Source organism: Nomascus leucogenys, chromosome 6 (genome assembly GCF_006542625.1).
Source record: "Nomascus leucogenys isolate Asia chromosome 6, Asia_NLE_v1, whole genome shotgun sequence".
NCBI lineage: Eukaryota > Metazoa > Chordata > Mammalia > Primates > Hylobatidae > Nomascus > Nomascus leucogenys.
In genome coordinates this window covers 71,543,130-71,561,660 of record NC_044386.1, presented here as the reverse complement: position 1 = coordinate 71,561,660, position 18,531 = coordinate 71,543,130, and the positions used below count along the sequence as shown (strand labels likewise).

Genomic DNA, 18,531 nt, shown 5'->3' with positions numbered 1-18,531 from the left:
TTTCTGTCTTCTGGGGTCCCATCTCTCTTGCAGAGTCTTGTGTCATCTCCCCACTGGGAAGGGGAAAGAGGACTGGCCCAATAGGGCCCCAGCCATGTGGTAATTGGGGCTGCTTAGCCCTGCCACGGGGCTCCAGGCAGAGTTGTTTCCCAGAGGGTCCAGAAGAAATGAACAGGCTGGGAGCAAGAGAAAATCTTGTCCATGGAGAATGCCTGTCAGGAGGCCAGGCTGATGAGAGCAGCTGGTCCTGAAGTCCCTCTGCCTAAAAGCTGGCTCTCCAGACCCCCAAAACGCCCAGGGCTCTCTCTCTCACTCACTGCACTCAGGTCTCCAAGGTCACCTCTAGTCTTTCCAGTCTAGCACTCCACCTGGTCACACTCTATGCCTTTTCCCTGCTTATTTTCCTCATAGGACATTACCTAACAAGGTATATTTGTTTATTGTCCCTCTCCCCCCTTAGAATGAAAACTGCACCAGGACAGGAACTTTTGTTTTTTTCACCTCTGTGTTCCCAGCACTTAGAAGGGAAGAGTGCCTGATACATATAGATGAAAAGCACTGTTGTATGACTGCATGAATTAATCAGAAACAAAGCTACAGGCCCATAGTGTGAGGTCAGAAGCTTTCATCCCCTGTGCCCTTGTGCCCACCAACCTAATGCTCTCTGGGCCTGCTGCCTCTGTTCCTGGGACTTTTCTGCTCCTCTCCTCTGATGGAGACCTTGTTTGCCTCTTTTTTGATTGATTATTTGCTTAGGTACAGAATTCTAGCTTAAAAGGTATTGTTCTCTGAATCTGAAAAACATTGTTCTACTCTAGCATCTGAATGTTGCTGTTGAGACCTTTGATACTATTCTGTGTCCCGAACCTTTGCATGACCTGCATTTTGCTCTGGAAGCTTTTAGCATCTTTATTCCTGGCATGGTGACATTTCACCATGATGTGCCTTGTATGGTCTATTTTCATCTTTGCAAGCCTCTTGGAAGGCCCTTTGAACGTGGACACCAATATTGTTTTGGGAGGAAATATCTTCTGTAGTTTATTTGATAAACACCTTTCTTCTCTCTAGAAATCCTGTGAATTTGCTGTTGGACCTTCTTCATTGATTGTTATCTTTTCTCTGCTCTGTTTGACCTCTCTTTTTACGCTATTGGCTGGGAAACTTCTATGACTTTATTTTCCAACCCATCTAACTTTTTTAATTCATACTTTTTTTTTTTTTTTGAGATATGTTCTGACTCTGTCACCCAGGCAGGAGTACAGTGGCACAATCTCAGCTTACTGCAGCCTCGACCTCCCCCGGCTTAGGTGATCCTCCCACCTCAGCCTCCCGAGTAGCTGGAACTACAGGCATGTGCCGCCACACCTGGCTAATCTCCTTGTAATTTTTTTGTAGTGATGGGGTTTTGCCACATTGCCCAGGCTGGTCTGGAACTCCTGAGCTCAAACAACCCACCCACTTTGGTCCCCCATAGTACTCGGATTACAGGTGTGAGTCACTGCTCCTGGCCTATACCGTTTTAATTTTCAAGAGCCCTTCCTCCTTATTTATTTTAGTTTCTGTCTTTGACATTGGGAAGTTTTCCTAAAAAGTCCTCTGATCCTTAGTTATCTGTTCATATGTAAGAGTGAGTCGCTAGAAAGCACGGATATAAAGATGTATTTGTACACCCAATTTCATAGCGGTGATATTCACAATAGCCAAAGGTGGAAGCAACCCAGGTGCCCACTGATGGATGAATGGATAAATAAAATGTGGTATATTCATACTATAGAGTAGTATTCAGCTTTAAAAAGGAAGGAAACTCTAACACATGCTACAACATGGATGGATCTTGAGGACATTATGCTGTGTGAAGTGAGTCAGTCATAAAAGGACAAATACTGGATGATTCTTCTTACATGAGGTACCTACAGTAGACAGAGTCATAGAGAAGAAAGTAGAATGGCAGGGGTTTGGGGGAAAGAGGGAGTGAGGAGTTAGTGTTTGATGATTACAGAGTTTCAGTTTGGGAAGATGAAAAAGTCCTAGAGATGGATGGTGGTGATGGTTGCACAACAATGTGAGTATACTTAATGTCGCTGAACTGTTTATTTTAAAATGGCTAACATGGTAAATTTTATGTTATGTGTATTTTACCACCAGAAAACCCAGTGAGTCACTAGGAAGCAAATTGGAAGCTCTTGAGCAAGCCGGCTCTTTTCCTAGGAGAAACTGTCTCTGTAGGTCGGGGAGAAAGTGTCTGTGCAGGATCTGGGGATCCAAGTGTTGCATATGCTGGCATTCATTCACTCCCCTGTTCTCAGCCCTGCACCCATCCTGCTATTCCCTTTGTGGTTGCGTCCTGCTCCCCTCAGCCTGGAGCCTGGGTTGCAGAGCAAATTTGTTTCTGTGTGGTCTTCCCCTCTGTAGCATCATCTGCTATTTCTCATCCTGTAACTACTTCTATATTCATTTTCCATCTTCTGAAAAGTGTTGCATCTCTTATTCACTTGGATCTTTTCTTCTTTGTGGCCTTATATATTGTTTTTGGCAGGAATTCAGGAGGGAGAGGAGGTAATATACATGTACTATCCACCCTCTTAATTAGAAGTTAGCGTAGGTATTTTTTAATAGTAGTGAGCATGTAATTATGGATATAGCACTTTAATCTTTTGAATCCACTCACATACAAATGAAAATTCAAAATGCTTATTTCAGCTAACGATTCAGTTTATCTTATTGTACACATCAGCGCAGCCACCACCTGGGAGCTGTGATCAAGATGTGGAGTCAGCATCTAAAATCAGTGAGCTATAGACACCTTCAAGGTCGTATCCTTTCGTTTACAGCCGAGCTAGCATAGCTCTGTTTCCTGATAGGACGAGACAGTTCTTAAAGAAAGCAGAAAACAACAATAATGAAAACTTTATGGACCTAAATCTTAAATGTCTTCTATCCTTGTCAATTCTCTAAAGGGGTTGAAAAATACACCATGAAAGGTGGTGGCGGGGGGGTTCTGTGTGCCTATGTGCACACGTGCATGTGTGTGTGTTGGCAGGTGGAAGAGTGGATTAAGGGTAGGGCTTGAAAGGAAATGGCTATATGATGTCACAGCTCACTGTTTTGTAGTGGTTTATCCTAATTGTTTAGTTAATACTGTATAATGACATACTAAAATTAACTTGAGTTAGTTTTAAATCTAATTTATGATGAACATATATTAACATTTAGGTACATTTGCTCTATAAATGTGGGATCCATAAGAAAGAATCCCATCTTTGAATTGCAACCAAATATTTTAGAACAAGTAGATCAGGTTGTATGGAGCTAACACAACTTAAGCAAAACTTCTAGGACTAGAGGAAATTGTGTTTGTGCAACAACGTTTGTGTAGGGCTTTAAAACTCATGAAGCTCTGGTAGTTTCCATTTTGGCTTTCTATTATAGGAAGTAAATGTAATTTTAATAGTACCATTTTTTTTCTTTTTTAATTAAGGATGATGTTAGCCTCCAGTGAGTTAAATGTAAGGGAGCTCATTACCCATTCAGGAAATCCAGTTCTGTCTTCTCAAGTTGCTCTATTATGTTGAATCCTGTGTGTAAAGATCAAGTGCCAACCCAGAGCATTTCATAGGGCTTCTCACTGTCCTGCCGCTGCCTGGCTTTCTCCAGGTTTCCCGAGGTAGGGGTGCAGCTCTTTGGATCCCAGGGCCTCTGGAGGTCAGATGAGCTAACAGAGCAATTAGGGGAGCTCTATATAGCATCCCCTTTCAACTTCAGGCAGACTTTTATTTAATAAACAAATGTTTACCAAGGAAACATAAATTTGCTCCATGATGTATGAAAACACCAGGGAAGAAACTATATTTATTTAAGGTGTAATCCCTGCTAGTGAGTTGAATTCCTAACTTACAAAAATCCTCAAGTCATATGAAATGTTTTGTACGTTTAAAACATATTAATACTGTTTGGATGTGTATCTTCAGCTTATTCCAATCCTGTATGTTACATTCATTCCCTTGTGTGACAGAGGCAGATACCATCCCCCTGAGGTTTCCTAATGCCATGAGAACGTGGAAAGCAAGCCTGTGGAGAGCTAACTCACTCTGAGAAAGGCTTTGAAGATTGTTTTCTCATCTGCTTTTTATTTTCATATGCAAGTACGGTCCTCTGTAGTACGTCTTATCTCTCTCTTTAGCCAGAAATACTTTGGCCCATAAAAATAGAAGAAAATCTCCAGCTAAGAGTGACACAAGTGCAGAGGTTAAATATTCAGTTCTTTGAAGTGAAATCATTTTTTTGTTCTTAGTGTAATGATACCCCTTTTCCTCCCTCTCCCTTCCTCTCCCTCAACACTTCCCAGGTCAGCAAGCTAGAAACTTTGTTGTCATCTTTCGATCCTCCCTCTCTCACTCTCACTCACTAGTTAATTGGAAGTCCAGAAATGCGATCTTCATGAAATGTCTCATGAATTTATTCTGCTCACGGAAAACTTAACTCCTGCTGCATCTTGATGCACTTGAATATTACAGTTCTTAAAGCTATTAACCCTTTGGAGGTTATGAACTCCTTCAATAGCTAATGAAAACCATAGACCCTCTTCTAGAAAAAAATGTGCGTATGTACAAGTGTGTGTGCACATACACAGTATTGCAACCATGTTAAGAAATTCACAGACCCCAATTAAGAAACCCTTATAGGTCATTCTCCTGCCTCTGATACCTCCCACAACAAATAAATCCTCCATATTTTTATCAAGGTTATCTTTCCAAAATAGATTTAGTCACGTCAGTCCTTTGTCTAAACACTTTACTAACTTGCCATTGACTGTAGAATAAATTCTAGTCTATTTAACCTGGTCTTTTAAGTCCTCTGTATTCTACCCCCTTTTTTTGTGATCCCCCTGTTTTCATGAACTATCTACTGCTCTATTTGCTATTCTCCACACCTGCTGTGAGTTTGTAGAACTTTTTGCCTGCTTGTGCTGTCCTTGTCTCTAGGATATTTACCTTCTTGCCCTTCTTTTCTTCAGTGTTGAGGGCTTCTTTATTTTTTCAAGGCTCTGATGAAATGGTTGTAGTTCATGAGACTATTACTTCTCTATTAATCTCTGCTCGTCTCTGCTTCCTGCAATCCTGCAAAACTGTCTGCCTGAGCCGGCGCATCTACTAGGTTAAACCATATGAAATTACTGATATTCAGCTGCTTTTAAAATTTATTTTAAATTTACATACAGTAGAATTCACTCTATTTGGTGTACAGTTTCTGAGAGTTTTGATAAGTGCAATAAGTTATGTAACAACCACCACAATCAAAATTCAGAACAGTTCCATCACCTCCCAGAATATTTTTCCAAGCTCCCTCTTTTTTTTTTTTTTTTTTTTTTTTTTTGAGACAGAGTCTCGCTCTGTCTCCCAGGCTGGAGTGCAGTGGCATGATCTTAGCTCACTGCAACCTCTGCCTCCCGGGTTCAAATGATCCTTCTGCCTCAGCCTCCTGAGTAGCTGGGATTACAGGCATGCACTGCCACATCGGCTACTTTTTGTATTTTAGTAGAGACATGGTTTCACTATGTTGACCAGGCTAGTCTCAAACTCCTGACCTTGTGATCCACCTGTCTTGGCTTCCCAAAGTGCTGGGATTACAGGCGTGAGCCACCACGCCCGGCCCCAAGCTACCTCTCTGACTACAAAAATTTCTGTTTTTCACTACAATGAACACAATTTTGTGTGGTTCAACCTACTGTTTGATTCAAAACTAAATAGTTGTTTTCTTGTGCTTATGGACTGCCTATTTGTGTTAAAAATTCATATGTTGAAATCCTAAATCCCTGGTGCCATGGTATTAGGCGGTAGGACCTTTGGGAGGTGATTAGGCCATGAGAGTGGAGTCTCCATGAATGAGCTTAGTGCCCTCATATGAAGAAGGGGACCAGTGCCTTTCTTTTCTCTCTCTACTATGTGAGGACACAGCAAAAAGCCATCTACAAAGCAGGAAGCGGGCCTCTCCAGGCATTAGATCTGCCAGAGCTGTAATGTTGGCCTTCCCAGCCTCCAGAGCTGTGAGAAATAAATATTTGTTTAAGCCACCCCATCTGTGGTATCTTGTTATAGCAGCCCAGGTGACTAAGACACTCATCTTTCTCCTCATTGGATTGCAAACTCCCCAAGAATCCAGATCATGCCTCATTTTTCTATATCCCCATAACTCCTAACATAGATAGAGCCTGGTGCATTTTAAGTTCCCAGAGCCTGAGTCTTAGTTGAGTCAACAGAGGAATGCATGGTTAACAAAAATAATTATGAGATTTGCTTTCATTATGAGATTGAACTTCCGTGATATGGTTTGGCTCTGTTTCCCCATCCAAATCTCATGTCAAATTATAATCCACAGTGTTGGAGGAGGGACCTGGTGGGAGGTGACTGGATCATAGGGGTGGATTTCCCCCTTGCTCTTCTCGTGATAGTGAGTTCTCACAAGATCTGGTTATTTAAAAGTGTGTAGCACCTCCCCCTTTGCTCTCTCCTGCTGGCCACTGAAGACGTGCATGCTTCCCCTTTGACATCCACCATGATTGTAAATTTCCTGAGACCTCCTCAACCATGCTTCCTGTACAGCCCATGGAACCATGAGCCAATTAAACCTGTTTTCTTTATAAATTACCCAGTCTCAGGTAGTTTTTTATAGAAACATGAAGACAGACTAGTACATTCCCCCCTTCTTATTTTCCTTCCTCTTCCTTCTTCTGCTGAATTTACTAATGGGTTCCATTATGCCTTGGCCAGTTCTTGAGATAGCCATTCTAGAAACAGCAGCTCAGCTCTGTCAGCCTCTGGGTTTTGGAGTTAAGTTCTGAGACTGAGCAGATCTGGTGTGCTGTATGCCAGCTCTGAGCCTGAAGCATTGGGACCACCCTCAGCTGCAGTGGGCAACTGCTGACATGACTGCATTTGAGTAGGTTTCATGAGAGATACCAATGCAGGTAAATGTATTGTAGAGGAAGAAGGTGACTGAATCTTTAGCACATTATTTATTTGCATCTGCTCTCCCTGAGATCATCATAGTCCAGCTTACTGCCTCCAATGGTCTGAAAGCAACAGAGTTATCTGGAGCTAAAAGTATCAGCTAGTGAGTGGTAGAGGGGCACCCGCTGATGTACTCTTACCATGCAGGTGTATGTTCTCCTCTCCCTGTCTTTCAGGACTCATTGATCATTTAATTCCACCTCAGATAATCTGTTACTCTCTTTTAGTTTACCCCATCACATATAATTGACGATGCAGAATCCATGTCTAAGTTGGGACTTCCCTGTGCTTGTAGCGTGTTATTTTTAGGAGAGGAGGTGATTACTCTCATATCATTAGAGTTATTGGGGAAGCAATTTTGTTAGTCATTATGCATATCAACAATTATACAAACTGATTTATGAGTGCATTTTTATCACTAGTATTGTTAGCACAGTTGTTAGAGCTAAACCACAAATATAATTCTTTCAACTTTAATGAAATATAGAATAATCTACATTCAGATAGTAAGAATAGTATTAATCACTTGACAATAATTAAAATACACTTCTACATATAAACAGTGTTTAAAATGTAAAAGTAAACATGATACCAGAAAATATTTTCAAAGTGGAAAGGCTAAGGGAGTGGTGAAAGTGTTTAAAAACAGGCCTGTGTTTAGGACTTCCTAGCGATAGGCTAAGCACCTTGGCAGAGAGTCAGGTATTGTAGCAATGAACTTGGGTGGAGTGAACATAATAAAGTCACTCTTTCCACCTTAGTGTTTAAAAATATAAACACGCTTTGATGTTAAAGGAGAAAGTGAGTGTACATAGAAAATAAGTACTGTATTTATTTCTTCTCAGGTTTCTGTAACATTTCTTAGTATAAAAGGTTCTGTCTCTACTGCCGGCTATTGTTTTGCAAGGAAGATGGGTGTTAGATATCAATTTAGATTTGCGAGGTGAGTAAAAGTTCAAACTATTTTTCCAGATAAGGTATTTTCTCCAGTGGTTTTTAGTAGTACAAATAAACAAATATCACGTTGCCTTTTAGAGTGTTTCTGATTTCAATGCAGATATGCAGTCCTTTGTGGAGCATAAATCTGGATCAGCCTAGAAACTCTGCTTAGACTGAGATAAGTGATGAAGACTTAAAGAATAATTAAAATTAAAAGCTAAGTTAGTTTCCCATCTCTGCCTCCAACAACTTAACTGATGGATGGGTTCCATGTGAAGTCCTGGAAGGGTTTAGCTACCCTATTCCTCAGAGACCCGGGTTCTAATCTACAGACTCCAGCTTGGCCCTAGTGCACAAAGACATTCTGCTTGGTGGGTAGGATGCCCAGCTCCCCTCAGAATCCTGTATGAGCATAGTGTGAGAATTGGGGTTGCCAGGGAGCAGTACCCTAAGGGCTGTAGCAGGTCTTTGCACAGTGGGAGACCAGCCTTTCTCCTGTAGGTGCTGAGGACTCAGGACTTGGGCATCAAGAAAGTGAACTTTGTTTTTGACTCATAAGTCTGTTGTTAGGGCTGGCTACAGGGTAGGCTTAGTAATATTTCCAAGGACTTAGGTTCTTTCCAACTTTCAACTCTTTCTTTGAGCCAGCTTTCAATTCTTTAAGGTGAGGGTTTGTCTTCATGGGATAACTGCAAGGTAGTTGCCATGTCTCTGGTGTCATATGCAGACCACAATAGCTGGAAGTTTAAAAATAAACCGTTTTCTCTGGTGAGCCTCTTTTTTTTTTTTTTTTTTGGAGATGGAGTCATGCTCTGTCACCCAGGCTGGAGTGCAGTGTCCTGATCTCCTCTCATTGCAACCTCTGTCTCCTGGGTTCAAGCAATTCTCCTGCCTTAGCCTCCTAAGTAGCTGGGACTACAAGCGTGCACCACCACGCCCAGCTAATTTTTCTTTTTCTTTTCTTTTTTTTTTTTTGAGACGGAGTCTCGCTCTGTTCCCCAGGCTGGAGTGCAGTGGCACAATCTCGGCTCACTGCAAGCTCTGCCTCCCGGGTTCATGCCATTCTCGTGCCTCAGCCTCCTGAGTAGCTGGGACTACAGGCGCGTGCCACCACGCCCGGCTAATTTTTTTTTGTATTTTTAGTAGAGACGGGGTTTCACCATGTTAGCCGGGATGTTCTCGATCTCTTGAACTCGTGATCTGCCCGCCTCGGCCTCCCAAAATGCTGGGACTACAGGCGTGAGCCACCACGCCTGGCCTAATTTTTCTACATTTAATAGAGACGGGGTTTCACCATGTTGGCCAGGCTGGTCTTGAATTCCTGAACTCAGGTGTTCCGCCCACCTTGGACTCCCAAAGTGCTGGGATTACAGGCATGAGCTGCTGTGCCCGGCTGAGCCTCTTTTTAAAAGCCAGGAGATTATTTTCTCAAAACCTCCTAGCCAGCTTCACATCTCAGGTCGTATCAGAGGGATTGGAATTGCCATAACTGGCGTCTGCTAATAAATTCACCCTCTTGGGACTGGTGCCCCACCTTCAAAACAGATGGCCACTTAATATCAGAATAAAATTAGAATTTGTTAGCAAGGAAGAATGAGGGTGGCTGCAGGGGTGGCCATCAGTGGTGGCTCCTGTAGTGTCAAGGGAGGTACAATGACTGTTTGAGAATGTCTTTATATCACCTGCCCACTTGATAGCTTGGTTGGGTATAGCATTCTAGGTTGGAAATTTGTTCTTCTAATTTTGTAGGCATCATTAATTGTTTCTAGTTCCCAGTGTTATCACTAAATCCAGTGCTATTCTGATATCCCAGTCCTTACACTTTCTCAAGTCTCTCTCTTTGGAAGCTTTTAGGCTCTTCTCTTTATCCCTGGTGTTCTGATGTCCATGGAGTAGGTCTTTTTAAATTCATTGTGATGGATACTTGCTGAGTAGGCCCTTTCAAAATAGAGAATGTCTTTCGAAATTTGGGAAACATTTTCTTCTTCTCATGTTGGACCTTTTATCTCCTGTCTCCTCCCTCTTTATCTTTCCTTCTTCTTTTTTTTTTTTTGCTTTATAAGGTAATTTCTCAACTTTATCTTCCAAATTTCTGTTGGTGTTTTTCCCCTCTCTGTCCATATTTTTAGTTTCCAAGAGCACTGTTGTTCTCAGTTGGTTTGTTTTTCTAAAGAGCAGAAAATGATAAGAGGAATGGAAGAACTTGTGGTTGAAAATTCTGAGGAACTTTGTTATGCAAGCAAAGGAATTAGGCGGTGTTCAACATCTCTGCATAGGGAGACAGGTTGCCAGGCAAAAGAGAAGGAGGTCGCGGGAACTTGGGGGAAGCTTGGGAGGAATGGAAGAGGTTACAAAGGCCATGAACATGAATGTGATGGGTAAGTTAAAACAACAAAGCAGGTGGCGTTGATAGCTTAGTTGAAAAGGTTTGTTATTTTTCAAATTAATGTTCTTAGGTTTATTAGACCCTTGCATTTGTTATTGCTTTTAAATGATATTAACTCTGTGTTCCTGATTACAAACATGTTTATTGTAGAAATGTTGGAGAATATAAGAAATCACACAAACCTCCTAAATTGTGCATAATCTCATCACTCAGAGATAACCAGTATTAATAGTGTAGTGTTTTCTATGCCTTGTCTAATGGCGTATGAATACATGTATGTACCACTTCTTTTCAGTTCTTTTTTTTTTTTGAGACGGAGTCTTGCTGTGTCGCCCAGGCTGGAGTGCAGTGGCATGATCTCGGCTCACTGCAACCTCTGCCACCCAGGTTCACGCCATTCTCCTGCCTCAGCCTCCCGAGTAGCTGGGACCACAGGCGCCCGCCACCATGCCTGGCTAAGTTTTTGTATTTTTAGTGGAGATGGGGTTTCACTGTGTTAGCCAGGATGGTCTTGATCTCCTGACCTCATGATCCGCCTGCATCGGCCTCCCTAAGTGCTGGGATTACAGGCATGAGCCACCGCACCTTGCCTTTCTCAATTCTTTTACTTTTTATTTTGAAAAAGTTTCAAACCTACACACAAGTAGCAACAATAATACAATGAACTCCTATGTACCTTTTCATCTAGATTCACCAATTGGTAGCTAATATTTTGCTACCGTATACTTTTTAAAAACAAAATTAGAGTCATACTGTAGGTTATATTTTTATATTCTACTTTTTCCAGTTAACAATACATCACATATCTTGAATATCCTTATCATCAAATACTTTTTCAAGGCCAGGCACAGTGGCTCATGCCTGTAATCCCAGCACTCTGGGAGGCTGAGAAGGGCGGATCACTTAAGGTCAGGAGTTCAAGACCAGCCTGGCTAACATGGCGAAACCCCGTCTCTACTAAAAATACAAAAATTAGTTGGGTGTGGTGGTACACACCTGTGTTCCCAGCCACTTGGGAGGCTGAGGCACGAAAATCACTTGAACCCAGGAGGCGGAGGTTGGAGTGAGCCGAGATTGTGCCACTGCACTCCAGCCTGGGTGACAGAGTGAGACTCTGTCTCAAAAACAACAACAACAACAAAAAAAAAAACCCAATATTTTTCAAGAACTTTTTTTAATTTTTATTTTAGATTATTAAACTTTATTTATTTATTTATTTTGAGACGGAGTCTCGCTCTATTGCCCAGGCTGGAGTGCAGTGGTGCGATCTCGGCTCAACCTCCGCTTCCTGGGTTCAAGTGATTCTCCTGCCTTAGCCAGCCGCCTGAGTAGCTGGGATTACAGGCGTGCATCACCACACCCAGCTAATTTTTTTATTTTTGGTAGAGATGAGGTTTCACCATATTGGCCAAGGTGGTCTCAAACTCCTGACCTCAAGTGATCCACCCACCTTGGCCTTCCGAAGTGCTGGGATTATAGGCGTGAGCCACCACGCCCGGCCTAACTTTATTTTTAAGAGCAGTTTTAGGTTCACAGCAAACTTGAGTGGAAAGTACAGAGAGTTTCTGTATAACCCTTGCACCCACGTAGGCATAGCCTCCCTCACTATCAATATTCACACCAGAGTGGTACTTTAGTTACTACTGATTAACCTACATTGACACATCATTATCATGCAAAGTCCATGGTTTACATTTGGGTTCACTCTTGGCATTCTGCAATCTTTGAATTTGGACAAATGTATAATGACTTATATCCACCATTATACTATCATACTAAGTAGTTTCACTGCCCTAGAAACCCTCTGTGCTCCACCTGTTCCACATACCAGCCCTGGAAACCCCTGGCAACCACTAATCTTTTCACAGTTGTAGTTTTTTCTTTTCCAGAATGTCAGATAGTTGGAATCATACAATATGTAGCCTTTTCAGATTACTAAGTAAAAGAAACCAAATATGTATTTAATTTTCCTCCATGTTTTTTGTAGGTAATAGCTCATTTCTTTGTATTGCTAAATAATATTCTAAATTGCGGTAAATAAATGTCCAAAGTTTTGTTTATTCATTCACCTGTTGGAGGACATCTTGGTTACTCCCAGGTTTTGGCAATTATGATTAAAGCTGCCATAAACATTCATGTGCAGATTTTTGTGTGAACATATGTTTTCGACTCATTTGGGTAAATACTAAAGAGTGTGACAGCTGGATGAGTTGGTAAGATTGTTTGGTTTTGTAAGAAACTGCCAAACTTATCTTCCCATCATGGTACTTTGTTGTAAGTTTGCACCATAGTTTTTTTTTACTTATTTTAAATTTTTGAACATGTAGATTTTTTTCCAGTTTTAACCCTGTGAGGAACATTCTTTTAAAATCTTTGCACATGTTTCTAATTATTTCCTTAGAATAAACTCCTCACATTGGAATTGCTGAGTCAAAAGATCTGGTCATTTACAATTGTGGCAAGCATTGCCGAATTATTTTTCCCAAAGGCTATTGTACTAATTTATGCTTTTGCCAACAGGCCTGAGGATGACTGTGCTTTTCACACTCTCAGTAATACTGTCAATTATTTTGTCAGTTTGCTAGGACTACTGTGACAAAGAACCACAAACTTGGTGGCTTAAAACAACAAAAATGTATCCTTTCACAATTCTGGAGGCCAGAAGTCTGACTCAAGGTGTAGCAGGGCCATGCTTCCTCTAAAGGTCCCAGGGGAAGATCCGTCCTTGCCTCTTCCTAGTTTCCGGTGGCTGCAGTTCCTATTGGTGTTTCTTGGCTTGTAGCTGCATCGCTGCAGTCTCTACCTCCATCATCACCTGACTTTCTTCCCTGCCTGTGTATCTCTGTCTGTCCTCTCCTCTTCTTATAGGGACACCAGTCATTGTGCTTAGGGTCTACTGTAATCCCATCTGACCCCATCTTAACTAATTACATCTGCAAAGACTCTCACATTCTGAGGTGCCAGATGGACATGAATTTTGAGGAATACTATTCAGCCCACTTCAATTATCTTTTTTTTTTTTTCTAATAAGACAGGGGAAAGCATTCTAGTTTTTGCTTTAGTTTGCATTTCTGTAATTACTAGTGGTGTTGAAATCTTTCGATGTGGTCATTTGCACATACATCTTTTTTTTTTTTGTAAATTATTTGTTTATAGCCATTGCCATAGTTTTCCTTTGAATGATGTATCTTGACTACTGGAACAATCCGTAGTTTATTTTTGTGAAAAGTGGTAGAGATTTGACTTTCTCTTCCTCTTCATCCTACATCTGACTGACCGTCAAGTCCTGTTGGCTTTCTCCTCTAGCTGCATGCCAAATTTGATAACTTCTCACTGCCTGCTCTACTGCTTGGTCTCTCACAAGGATTATTGCAGTAGCCAGTACCTGGTTTCTCTGCATCCACCTGGTCTCATCTCCGCAGAGCAGCTGGAGCAGTCCTTTTCAGATGTAAATCATCCTGTCACTTTCCTGCTGATCACATTTAGAAGGAAATCCTGAACCCTCATTGTGGCCTGCAGCATCCGCCACCCTTTTGCTACCACTCTGCCCACCCCTGGTCTCCGTCCGTTACCAAACACATCTATGGATCCAAGATTTTAGGTGTTAAGACCTGAAGGAGTTCAGCTGGTGAAGTAAGTTTATTTTTAGCCCTCACACCCAGCTCCAAGAGGTCAAAGAATTGATAATGGGGCTGCCTCCAGGCACTTGTGCTTCTCAATTCTGCAGTTCATTTTGTATGAGCATGATATTTTGCCTTCAGGTTGCCCTCTACAAATACGTCTTTATTTGGATTTTTACAAGCTAATTTTCCATAAAGGAATTTCTTATTGCCGTAGTCTACTTAGATTGCTGCTTTTTCCCAGAAGTTCCCCTGATTTCAGAAAAAGAGGACAAATATCTAATTTCCTAATTTGTTAAGATTCTGAAACTTGGGCCGGTCGTGGTAGCTCACGCCTGTAATCCCGGCACTTTGGGAGGCCGAGGTGGGCGGATCACAAGGTCAGGAGATTGAGACCATCCTGGCTAACACAGTGAAACCCCATCTCTACTAAAAATACAAAAAATTAGCCAGGCGTGGTGGCAGGCACCTGTAGTCCCAGCTACTTGGGAGGCTGAGGCAGGAGAATGGCGTGAACCCGGGAGGCGGAGGTTGCAGTGAGCCGAGATCATGCCACTGCACTCCAGCCTGGGCGACAGAGTGAGACTCCGTCTCAAAAAAAAAAAAAAGATTCTGAAACTTGGTGAGATTGAACATGTAATTTGTTCATTTAATAGTTTCTCAGTGAGTTGGGCTTTAATTTTTACCCACTGTTTTACCAAGTGACAAGAAGATCCTTCTAGATAAATATTACATGATATTGTAAGTACATTTGATCATGTAAGAAAACTAAAAAATTTGTGGCATGCAGGGTTTGTGCCTTTATAAAATATTCATCTTGAGCTTCATATGGAGCTTAAAAACGATGACACATAGATCAGTTGGAAAGTTTTGCTTCCTCCTGACTGACCCTTCTCCAGGCCAGAAGCCACCAAGTGTATGTATGGGGAGGGAAGTGGGTGAGACAGGGAGCCTGGCAAGGGCCCCCTCCTAGTGTGTTTTGTGGGAACAGCCTCATTTTGTTTATAGAGGCTGGGCTTGCCTGTAATCACTTAGGTCAAAACCTGGCGTATTAGATAGAAAAGATAGTTTTCTTAAATGGGATTGACAGTTTCCGCCCTCCAGGTTCAAGTGATTCTCCTGCCTCAGCCTCCCGAGTGGCTGAGATAACAGGCGCCCACCGCCACGCCCAGCTAATTTTTCTATTTTTAGTAGAGACAGGGTTTCACCGTGTTGGCCAGGATGGTCTCGATCTCTTGACCTCATGATCCACCCGCCTTGGTCTCCCAAAGTGTTGGGACTACAGGCATGAGGCACTGTGTTGGGCCTTCAGTGTTTTTTTCTTTAGAGGTGAATGGCATATAACAACTGAGATGTTAACTTGCTGACTTGTTGATTTCCACTTCTCTAGTCCTTATTTATTTCCGTTGGATCAAAGTAATTCCATTATGGCTGAGCAAATGATGCCTTAGTGCAATTTATTAAATAAAGGAATTCTGTTCATACAGAACTGGTTCATGACAAAAAAGGAACATCAATAAAGAATAGTTCTGACTTTCTTGTTCCTTTTTAAAGGTGTTTTTACTAGGACTTGACCCTTGTAAACTTGAGTGCGTGTTGTGATTTAATGGAAGGTTTTTTTTTAAAATGAAGCCTGACTGTTGACTGATTTTCATATAGTTGAGTTTATTTTACCTTTAGTTTGCTAATGATTTCTTCCTCCATCTATACCACAGTTAGAACAAACTACAAACTAATGATACTGGGCGTGTAGCCTATATTTTTTCCAAGCAGTTGAATCTATAACTTTCACCACCAAGAGGAAAAGAATGCAGTGGAAAGGTTTTAAAAAGTACATTTCTTCATGAACTATTTCTGTTAGTTTTTAATTTTCTAGTTTTCTCACAAAATAAACTTTCAAAGTTCTTCATGATTCAAATTAAAGAATCAAATATGACTGTAAAAATTTCATTTACTATCTGGATTCTTTCCCCTCTCTTCCAATTTGTGGAAATAGAGTTGCATTCAGGGTTGGTGACATGAACTAGAGGGTTAATATTTGTGGCTTCTTTTTTCATATTATTCTAAATGTTTATAGGCCTTTATTTCATCTTACTAAGAAAAAGCAAATGCAGAATTACGGGCTGGTACAAAGTATATGAGAACAGTATGAAAATACTTGAATCATAATTGACGATGATGCAGACATGTCATCAATTGAGTAATGTTATTAAAAGTGACACTTCTTTTTTTTTTTTTTTGAGATGGAGTCTCGCTCTGTTGCCCAGGCTGGAATGCAGTGGCACAATCTCGGCTCACTGCATCCTTCACTTCCCAGGTTCAAGCAATTCTCCTGCCTCAGCCTCCTGAGTAGCTGGGATTACAGGTGCCCGCCACCACACTGGCTAATTTTTGTATTTTTAGTAGAGATGGGGTTTCACCATGTTGGCCAGGCTGGTCTTGAACTCCTGACCTCAGGTGATCCACCTGCCTTGGCCTCACAAAGTGTTGGGATTACAGGCATGAGCCACGGTGCCTAGTCAGAAGTGACACTTGTTTACTGCCAAGGATCATTGGCAGAATGCACCAGAGGCATCTGTGGTTTTTTGGATCTGTGGATCGAGAAGGCCCCAAGGAGTGGGGATCAGGACTTGACTCCTGAGACAGCTATACTTTTGGGCAATTTTGCTTTGGAGGTGTACAAGGTGATGTTATATTGCTGACTAGAGTTGACCGAACCAAATTATAATTGTGAAAGCAAGAACAGTCAAACAAGTAACAACTGTGTAGTTGTGGAATATTTATAAGAAACTTTGTACGCATTGCGATCTTCAGAATGCTGTGCCTACATCTCAGGATTGTGGTGTTAAAAGAGACACAGTCTCTATCTTCAACAATAAGTGATCATCATTCAGTATCGGGTAAGCATTCCATCAACGCCCCTCTCTATCACCTTTTTCACAGCTGTGCCGTTCTCATCGATTTTCTTCTTGAGAAGTCTACCCACTACTGTCCTCTTTATCACCTTTTTCCCAGCTGTGCCAGTCCTCATCGATTTTCCTCTTGAGAAGACACCACTACTCTGTTGTCACCTACTCCAGGCAGCCCTCCTAGATATCCTCCCTCTGAGTCAATCATTCCCTTCCCTGCTGACATCTGAATCTTCTACTCGTTTCTGTGGCTGCTGGGGAAGCTTGCACTATAAAGGATGATTCTTTGTCTCACTAGATCATAAACTCCTGAGGGTGCATTTCACATATTACTGATGTTTATAGTTCTGGACCTAGCAGAGTCAGAGTGAAGCACAAAGTAGAAATTCAATATGGTTTGTAAACTTGAACCTAAGCATACCATACAAGCCCATGTGCCATACACTGGGCTATGCACTCATGTATATTGATTACTCATCTAGTCCTCGGGGTCAGAAATCAAGTTTTTGTGCAGTTTATACAGCTAGTAACTTGTTGAGGCCAGAAACCTTGGGGTCATCCTTGACTTTTTTCTCTCAGCTCTGCATGTATCCAGTCCCTCAGCAAACTCTGCTGAGGCTGCACTTTTGGAATAGATCCGGTATGTGACTGCTTACCACCCTCACCTAAACTCTTATCATCTCTCACCTGGACTGTCGAAGTAGCTTCATAGTAGCTTCTGCTGTCACACTTGCCCTGTTGCCGCCTGTTCCCAGTGCACCCCTCAGAGAACCAGAAGGATCCTGTTAAAGGTAAGCTGCACTGTTATTTCTCTGCCCAGAACTTGGCTTGCCCTTTCATCTCACTCAGTCAAAGCCAAAGGAAGGCCTGTACCTCTCCCTTCTCACCATCTCCTCCTTCTCTTTCCCCTGTAGCTCTTTCCAGCCACCCTGGCTGTGTTCACGTGCCCAGCACACTCCTGTCCCAGAGCCTTTTCAGGTGGCTCCTTGCTTCTGGACAGCCACACGGCTCCTCACTCACTACTTCCAGTCTCATTTTCATGTCACCTTTGCCTGAACCCCTTGTAAGATCACATTTGCCATCCCCCCACCCTGAGTTTCCTCCTTCTCTTTCTCTAATGGCACTTAACCACTGTTTAATATACTATACATTTTGCTCATTCATTTTATTAGTTGTGTTTTCCCTACTAGAATAGAAGCTCCACGAGAGCAGTAGCTTTTGCCTGCTCACTGCTGTATCCTCAGTACCTATAACAGTATCTGGCATGGAGTAGATCAAAATGTAAACAAATATTTCCTGAATAAATGAATCAGTTAATACAACTTCCTGCTATTGGGCGACTATTTTATGTTAGTGTGTGGGTGGGTGGGTGGGGTCCTTTTTGCCTAATGATTTTCTTCAGGGACTAACACATTGATTAGGAGGTAAAAAGAAAACTGACAACTTTATTATGATTATTGAACTCCTAATGTAGAATAGCTTTAAACTTCACAGCAAACCTGTGGTGATGTAGACGTGGCTGTTCCATTTTACTGAAGATGAGGTTGGGGTTCAGAGGGCTCCACAGTTGCCTGTGCTCACACACCTGGTGAGACAGGCCTCGACTCCCTGTCAGGTGGTCTCCAGCCGGCCCATGCCTCTTTCCCTGCCCCCACATCTTCTGCCCATCT

At 42.0% G+C, this 18,531-nt stretch overlaps 1 protein-coding gene across 9 annotated transcripts in view; it reads left to right on the top strand.

The window, feature by feature from the left end:
- The window catches only part of TJP1 (tight junction protein 1), a 276,908-nt gene that overhangs the window by 50,252 nt on the left and 208,125 nt on the right, over window positions 1-18,531 (top strand). Inside the window, exons 1-2 of one of the 9 annotated variants that reach the window (XM_030814394.1) lie at window positions 2,771-2,813; window positions 17,441-17,652. The exons of 5 other annotated variants lie outside the window; for them this stretch is intronic. The gene's annotated coding sequence lies outside the window, so the exon portion shown is untranslated. Of the gene's footprint in view, window positions 1-2,770; window positions 2,814-12,692; window positions 12,968-16,895; window positions 17,653-18,531 lie in introns of those variants that run through there. 3 more of the 9 variants (XM_030814392.1, XM_030814391.1, XM_030814393.1) reach the window with 3 other exon arrangements.